Source organism: Oncorhynchus tshawytscha, linkage group LG07, assembly GCF_018296145.1.
Source record: "Oncorhynchus tshawytscha isolate Ot180627B linkage group LG07, Otsh_v2.0, whole genome shotgun sequence".
Lineage (NCBI taxonomy): Eukaryota > Metazoa > Chordata > Actinopteri > Salmoniformes > Salmonidae > Oncorhynchus > Oncorhynchus tshawytscha.
The window spans coordinates 53297089-53306015 of record NC_056435.1 but is presented as its reverse complement, the minus strand read 5'-3'; positions in this window follow the sequence as shown (position 1 = coordinate 53306015).

Genomic DNA, 8927 nt, shown 5'->3' with positions numbered 1-8927 from the left:
CATATTCCTAAGGCTTCCACTAGATGTCAACAGTCATTAGAACCTGGTTTCAGGCTTCTATTATGAAGGGGGAGAGAATAAGAGCTGTTTGAACCAGGTGTCTGGCAGAATGCCATGAGCTAAGTCACGCGCTTGGCCGTGAGAGCGAGCTGGGTTCCCTTTAATTTCTAAAGACAAAGTAATTGTCCAGTTGGAACATTATTGAAGATTTATGATAAAAACATCCTAAAGATTAATTCTATACATTGTTTGACATGTTTCTACGAACTGTAATGTAACTTTTTTTACTTTTCGTCTGGACTTGAATTTGGATTACTGGACTAAACACGCGAACAAAAAGGAGGTATTTGGACATGAATGATGGACTTTATCAATCAAAACATTCCAATGAAGATCATCAGAGGTAAGTGAATGTTTATAACGCTATTTCTGAGTTTTGTGACACCTCTCCTCTGTTGGAAAATGGCTGTATGTTTTTCTGTGGCTTGGCCCTGCCCTAACATAATTGCATGGTGTGCTTTTACCGTAATTTTTTTTAAAAATCTGACACAGCGGTTGCATTAAAGAGTAGTTTATCTATAATCGACAACTGCGTTGTCAGATTTAAAAAAGGATTTACTGCGAAAGAATACGATGCGATTATCTGACGATAGAGCCCCATAAAAACAACTATTTCAACCAGCACAGGCATAACAAAATCACAAACTGCAATAAAATAAATCGTTTACCTTTGACGATCTTCCTCTGTTTGCAATCCCAATGGTCATTGTTACACAATGAATGGTCTATTGTTTGATAAAAACCATTTTTATAGCCTAACACGAAACATTTTGTGAACCGCTTGTGTCGTGAATTCCGTCTCATTCCATTTTCGAGGACACATTCGAGGTAAATACACACACAAAACGTGACTTTTCCGGTCATGTTTGGTTTCATTGTAATCAACTGGTTTGTTTGTAACACAACCATTCCAATGAAGATCATCAGAGTGTTTGTAACACAACCAAACCAGATGGGTCATTTCGCGGGACGTATTGACTGAAAGAAACCGATTTGAAGACAACAAGTAATGACATCATTGTGCACCAATGATATGACCGCTGTTTCGTTGATTGACTGTATTTTAACCCAATCTACCTGGGTAGATAGACAATGTGCTGAGGTAAATGGCAATATGTAATGTTTATGTGTTGGAAGACCAACCCATGTAGTAAACTCCTGCGTAAAGAGGTTAATTCGCCATTGACGATTCATACCGGAAGGAGCCACACATGTTGCGCACATCATTGTTTTGGTAAAGCGCATATTCAGCTGTTTATATATCAATCAGTATGGCGACTAAGTCAGGGAAAGTTAAATCTAAGTCTAGATATACAGATGATGATATACAGGGATGATGTGTGCTAAGTTGATAACCGGGAATTAGAGTAAGCACTGAGGTCAGTCACTCTAAAGTTGGGTTGGATAATTTATAAAATGTTTTAGTTGTGATTGATATAAAGCGAGAAAGAATTGCTAAAGAGCGATGAGGGGTTTGGGGCACTGATAACATTTATTTGGCCGAGAGAGTCTCCAGAACCTTATCTCTAAGTATCATCCTGAGGGGAGGTGGTTTGTTAGGGGAATCACTGGATGAAAGCGTGGGACAACCATGAACGTTTTCTGTTCTCTTTTGTTTTACCCTGTATTCAGAATGTTTATGCTGCATCGCATTAATGAGTGGTGCTAAGTTATTAAACATGTACTTTGTTTCTCTTTCCCTTTCTTTCCAAGTGTTTTTAGGTTTCATGGAAAATGAGGGTGTTCATTGTTCCAGAGGAGGGAATGATGTATATTGACTAACTGATTTGAGAATGTGTTAGTATGTTTAGAACTGTAGAAAATGCATTGGGAGTATAGTATGTTATGGGTTATATGTAATGATAGAGGAGTAGCATTCCCAGAGACTGTATGTTGTTGCAGGAGATAGCTCATAGAAGAGGGAGGACAGCTAACTGTACAAAAATGGGGATTTAGTTAACTCTTGTTAACTCTACCCATCCCGGATCCGGGAGCGTTGTCATCAACTGACACTAATTAGCATAACGCAACAGACATAAATATTACTAGAAAATATTCATATTCATGAAATCACAAGTGAAATATATTGAAACACAGCTTAGCCTTTTGTTAATCACCCTGTCATCTCAGATTTTGAAAATATGCTTTACAGCCAAAGCAAGACAAGCATTTGTGTAAGTTTATCGATAGCCTAGCATAGCATTATGCCTAGCTAGCAGCAGGCAGCTTGGTCACGAAAATCAAAAAAGCAATCAAATTAAATCGTTTACCTTTGATGAGCTTCAGATGTTTTCATTCACAAGACTCCCAGTTAGATAGCAAATGTTCTTTTTTTCCAAAAATATTATTTTTGTAGCTGAAATAACTCCTTTAGTTCTTCAGGTTTGGCTGAGGATTCGACCGGAAATTGCGGTCACGACAATGGCGAAAAATATTCCAAATTAGCTCCATAATATCGACAGAAACATGGCAAACGTTGTTTATAATCAATCCTCAAGGTGTTTCTCAAATATCTTTTTGATAATATATCAACCAGGACAGGTGGCTTCTTAGTAGGAAAGAGAGAAACAATGGCCGCATTTGTCTTTTACGCACAAAACACTTTGAGAGACTCCAGCTGACCACTGACGCAATGTTGACGTTCAGGCTCATTTTTCTAAATAAAAGCCTGAAACTATGTATTGTGACACTAGACACATTGGGGAAGCCATAGAAAAAGGTGGTCACGGAGTCATCACTGCCCACCCCCACACATCCCGTTTTGAGGGGGCAGGATCAACACTGTTGGTTAGCAGAAATAGCCCCAGCCCCAGAGATTCCGGTTTGAGTCGAAGGACAAGCTGTGGTAGCCAATCTCGACTCGTTAGTAGAGGAGCAGATGGTGACCTCCGCAACACTGCTACCAGACAAAGTAGCCGTATCCTGTATCCATGGAGACAACCACTATTACCCCACTGTGAATCTGCCTATTCTCACTCCAAAAGGAAGGTGTACAGGGAAAGTGCCCCAGCTAAAGGTGCCATTATTGATCGGGAGAGACTGTCCCCTATATAAGGAGCTTCGGCAGATGACGTTATGCACGGGAAGAAGGGGGACAGGAAAGAAAAGAGAACCCAAGCCCGATGTAGTAGTCCTACAAGGAGTATGGCATACTGGTGTTCCGCTGCGGTCATGAAGGCGACACTTTGTCCTCTGTATGGAAGCTGTGTCAACAAAATACTTCTTCTGTGCATTATTACTGTGGTTGCAATGGTTACATTAGATGCTATTGTTCAAGAGGGACTGTTGGATTCGACATTTTGAACATTGAGATAGCCGCGTCCTCGTCCTCTGCAGCAGAGGAAGAAATAGTGACCCAATGTTTACGACAGATATTCCAGGACACCACTGATGAAGACACCTGCGAAGGGTTATACACAACGCAGGAAGGAAGGAGCAACCAGGCGCTAAGGGATATATTTGAAGCTCCATCCGAGGATGGAACCTGGAAGGGATTCTCCTCGGTCACCCCTGATGGGGATGGGGAACAACCTCCACATCTCTCTACTGAGGTCGACCTGCCACATAAATTAATGGGACAGTTCGGCACCTCGCTGCATAGAGACACAGACCTAAGGGAGGCCATGAGGAAGGTGAAGGTGATCGATGGGAGGAGCGTCGACAGATCAGGTGAGACCCCTCTTCCTTACTGTGCAATCAGGCGGGGTCTCTTATACTGGGTCGTACGACGAAGGGGGGAAAACCAGGAATTACTAATGGTGCCTAGACCATACAGGGATACAGTTCTACAGTTAGCCCATTCCCACATCCTAGGAGGACACATGGCACGAGACAAGACTATTGACAGAATCATGCAGAGATTCTATTGGCCGCAGGTCACCCGGGATGTGGCCAGGTATTGTAGGACGTGTGATCAATGTCAAGGTACAGCTCCACGGCCACACCTACGTAACCCTTTGATTCCTCTCACCACCATAGAGACTCCATTCGAACGTATAGCTATGGACCTCGTAGAACCCCTCCCAAAATCCGCCAGAGGACACAAGTACATCCTAGTGGTCATAGATTACGCTAACAAGTTCCAGGAGGCCATACCCCTGCGTAACATGTCATCAAAGGGAATTGCCAGGGAGTTATTCATGATGTTCTCTCATGTGGGCCTCCCCAAGGCGATCTTAACCGATCAGGGAACCCCGTTCATGTCCCGGTTGATGGACTTTTGTCAGTTATATCAGGTTCAAAAGATACGTACAAGCATATTCCATCCTCAAACAGACGGGTTGTGTGAACGCTTGAAAAAAACGATTAAAAGCATTGTGAGAAGAGTGGTGTCCCGAGATGGGAAAAACTGGGACATGCTTCTCCCACACTTAATGTTTGCCCTGCGAGAAGTACCCAGGCATCCACTGGATTTTCTCCGTTTGAATTGCTCTTTGGCAGACCCTGTCGAGGGATCCTCGACTTAGCCAAGGAGACCTGGGAGACCCAACCATGCCCCTTTCCATCCACAATAGAACATATTACCCTGATGAGAGACTGCCTGTCAGCAGTGTGGCCCATAGTCAAGGAGCATATGGAGAAGGCACAAAGGACCCAAGGCCGGGACTATGATAAGTCCGCGACCCCTCGTGAGTTCACCGTGGGAGAGAAAGTGATGGTGCTTGTGCCCACGGCCGAACATTTCTTGTTGGCGCAGTGGAGGGGGCCCTACGAGGTAATGAAAACGGTCTCACCGGTCAATTACCTCATCAAGCAACCTGACAGGAGGAAGAACGTCCAACGCTATCACATCAACCTGTTGAAGACGTACCATGGAAGAGAGGAGGAGGTGGCTTTGATGGTCCTGGAGGGCAAAGGAAAAGAGCAGGCTCTACCACAGGTGCGCCGTGGCCAAACTCCTCAAACTCCTGCCGGAGCAGTCAAGACAGCTAGACAAGCTAATTATGAACTTCGGTAGAATATTCTCTCCATTCCCAGGACAAACAGATGTCCTGTTCCACCATATCCACATTGATGCATCTCCGCCCTTACAGGATTCCTGAGGCTTGCAGAGTCATCGCTAAGAACGAGGTAAGGGAGATGTTGAGGATGGGTGTGATCAGCCATCGACAAGTGAGTGGTCCTGTCCCATAGTCCTGGTCCCCAAATCTGATGGTAGTATGAGACTCTGCAACGACTTTAGGGGCGTGAATGCCATCTCTACATTCGATGCGTATCCCATGCCCCGCGTGGATGAACTCTTGGAGCGCTTAGGAAAGGCCAAGTTCATCACCACCCTGGATTTGACAAAGGGATATTGGCAAGTGCCGGTGGCTCTGGAGGATCGCCCAAAGACTGCCTTCGCCACACCAGAGGGGCTTTTCCAGTATGTGAGGATGCCCTTCGGACTGCATGGTGCGGCTGCAACTTTCCAACGCCTCATGGATGCCATTCTACGGCCCCATCAAGAGTATGCAGCGGCGTACATAGACGATGTGGTCATCCACAGCAAGGACTGGGATAGTCCCCTCCTGCGATTACGGGCGGTGCTCATGAGTTTGGAAGCCACAGGGTTGACAGTCAATCCAAATAAATGCTGCTTGGGCCTGTCCGAAGCGGAATACCTGGGGTACACAGTGGGGAATGGGAAAATATGCCCACAGGCAGAGAAGAACAGGGCAATTTGGGACTGGCCTCGACCCCGGACCAAGCGGGACGTTCGGGCCTTCTTAGGGATAACGGGATATTACCGCCGTTTTATCCCGGGATATGCAACCATTGCCAACCCCCTCACAAACCTCATTAAGAAAAACTTGCCAAACCAGGTAAAGTGGAAAGATGAGACGGAAGAGGCCTTTCAATTGCTAAAAGATGGCCTGTGTTCTGATCCCGTCCTACAGGCTCTGGACTTCTCACAAGAGTTCATTGTGCAGGTCGACGCCTCGGATACGGGGCTCGGGGCCGAACTAGCTCAGGGTAAAGGCGAAGCAGAGAAGCCGATTCTCTTCATAAGTAGGAAGCTCAGTGATCGGGAACAGAGATATGCTACCGTGGAGAAAGAGGCCTTAGCCATTAAGTGGGCCCTCGATTATCTCCGGTTACTACCTACTGGGTCGGAGGTTTGCATTAATTACTGACCATGCACCCCTCACGTGGATGGCTGGTAAGAGAAACAATAACAACAGAATAGCCAGATGGTTTTTGTCTTTACAACCGTTCTCTTTCCATGTCATCCACAGGGCCGGATCGAGGAACGGGAATGCAGATGCGCTGTCCCGACGCGACCAAGATGGTGCGTCTGGCGCCCGAACCAGAGGGTCCTGAGGGGGAAGGTATGTGGAAGGACCACCAGAGGGCAGGCTGGGCTCACGGATAGTAGCCCAACAAGGCATGGGAGACAAGGTAACCAGAGGCAATTAATCAATTAATCACAGCTGACGGTACTAATGACATATTCTCCTTCCCCTATAAGAGAGAGTATGGAACCAGCAGAGAAGGGGGGAAAAGCTATCTCTGGAAGATGGCCATCGAGACAGAGGAGCTATCCATGGAGAACCACTAAGATGGTGACAATCCCGTGACTTTTGTTGTAGTTTAAAGATAATCGTATTGTGTTCCTGTTTCATCTGGAGAAGAAGATGTATGTTTTTTCCTTGGGAGATTTTCATTGATTATGTTGGAGTGTTTGTGTTGACCGAATGCCCTCAATAGAGAACTGTATTCAATCAAGAAAACCTACTCCTGACTCATTTATTCCACCTTTCCACTTATATGGGAGAAATGTTGGGTGGTCTGAATTACAGCTGTACAGAACATTTGGGCGGAATTAAACTTGGTAAAGCTTCTCTAGTCTGAGTTATTTACTCTGAAAAATAAGAACCTAACACAAGAGTGTTGGCATTTTCTCTCGACAGTACAATCACTGTTAGTTCTCTATTGAGTTTGAACACAGTGCTGTAGATTTTAACAGTCAGCATGCTGTAGATTTCATCAGGCTGTCGGTGGAGAGTACTCCAGGCTGACAGGAAATACTTCAGGAATCTCTTCTTTCAGTGGTTAGAACTGCCATAAATACCCAGGAATTGCCTTTTTATTGACTGTTGAGATGAGATCTCTGTCTGTGCATGGTATGGGAATATTTTTTAGAAGTTTAATGCGATTGAGTGTGGAATTTGCATTATCTCACTTATGTGTTGTTGTGGTTGTGGTTGCTAGATGTTTTGTGTGCTGTTACTCTCCTCATCATCTCTACTAATCCACCCTACATTCATGAAAGAGCCAGAAACATACAACAAGTTATCTTAGGTAAAGTTACTCTTTCTCCATTTGTATTTCTGGGTATGTAAGGGGTGCGTACTGGCGGCAGAGAAGTCAGGCGCAGGAGAGCAAAAGCTGTGTTACAACGGCACAGTTTAATAATACAGTTTAATAAACCCGACGCACACCGGAATAACGTGCACAAGCAGTTACAATAAACAATTCCGGACAAGGACATGGGAGGAACAGAGGGTTAAATACACAACATGTAATGATGGAATTGAAACCAGGTGTGTGAGAAGACAAGACGAAACAAATGGAAAATTAAAAGTGGATCGATGATGGCTAGAAGACCGGCGACGCTGACTGCCGAACGCAGCCAGAACAAGGAGAGGAACCAACTTCGGCGGAAGTCGTGACAGTGTATCTCTTTTGCCCTCTCTTTATTAGTTTTGCCTCCTAATAATCTCATTGTGTTGTGTTTTCATTTTTCAGCAACAGTGATCACTAAACATTTCCATTTCATTTATTTCCCTATCTTATTCAATACTCTCAATCATTCTTCATAGCTGAACACAGCAATTAGAATTTGACCCTATCTCCTCAACCAAATATTCCAAAGGAATAATTGATTATGAAGTAAATAATTGAATGTCAAAGTGATACAGACAGTTCAGAAGACTCTTATGATGTCTGAAGTTCTCTTTGTTCCTGATCCATGTATCAGAACTCTGTCATCTATCAGTCAGTCATCTTTATTTATTCATAACCTCCTCCCTCACTTCTTGAAAGTAACCCAGTACTCTGTTTCATCAGAATTAGGAGCGTGATAGCGCTCGTTGTAAAGGAGATAGACATAGGAGGGGGGTCCTACATGTTAATTAACTCTGTCTCTTAAGTCTGTCTCTCATTATATGATTTTGTTAAAAGTTCTTAAAATGTGTCTTATCGTCATTTGCCTTGTATTAATGTATACTTTGGATCAATTTAGATCTCATCAGAAGAGAGTTTAGTCTTCATAGATCGCTTGACTAGTTGTACATGAGACATATTATAAGAATGTGTTACATCTTGATGAGTATGTTGTTTTCTCTGTTGGTTTGTAAATATATCATTTCAACACACCTTTCTCTCTGTGCTCATATTGGGGGAAAATGCTACTGATATTGATATAGATTTTCCATATCGGTGCCCATTCCTCATTCATAATTCAACATACATTTTACATCCTGTGTTCTAATTACAACAGTCAAACATCCACTCTGACCCTCAATCTCTCCTCAGGATGACGGATGAAGTCAGGGACATATTTGTGGGACTGGGAAGCAGCATGATCAAGGATGTCTGGGTGTTTGCTGGTTGCTGGAGGCTCCGGGACAAAAGAGAAAAGCAGTACATCAGTACGATGCACTAGTACTCTTGTCTATACTGTAGTAGTTTAAACTGTAGTATAATCTATAGTACTGTATAACTTAATACCTATAAGCTCCCTTTTTAATTGTAATGAAACAGATGGTATAGTGTGACAGGTTCTTTAATGGAACCACCGTGTCTGATTAATTCCTATCTTCTACTGTTCAGCTGGTTGCAAATAATCAGAAGACCAAAATGTACGTAACCTGCCAAGAGAT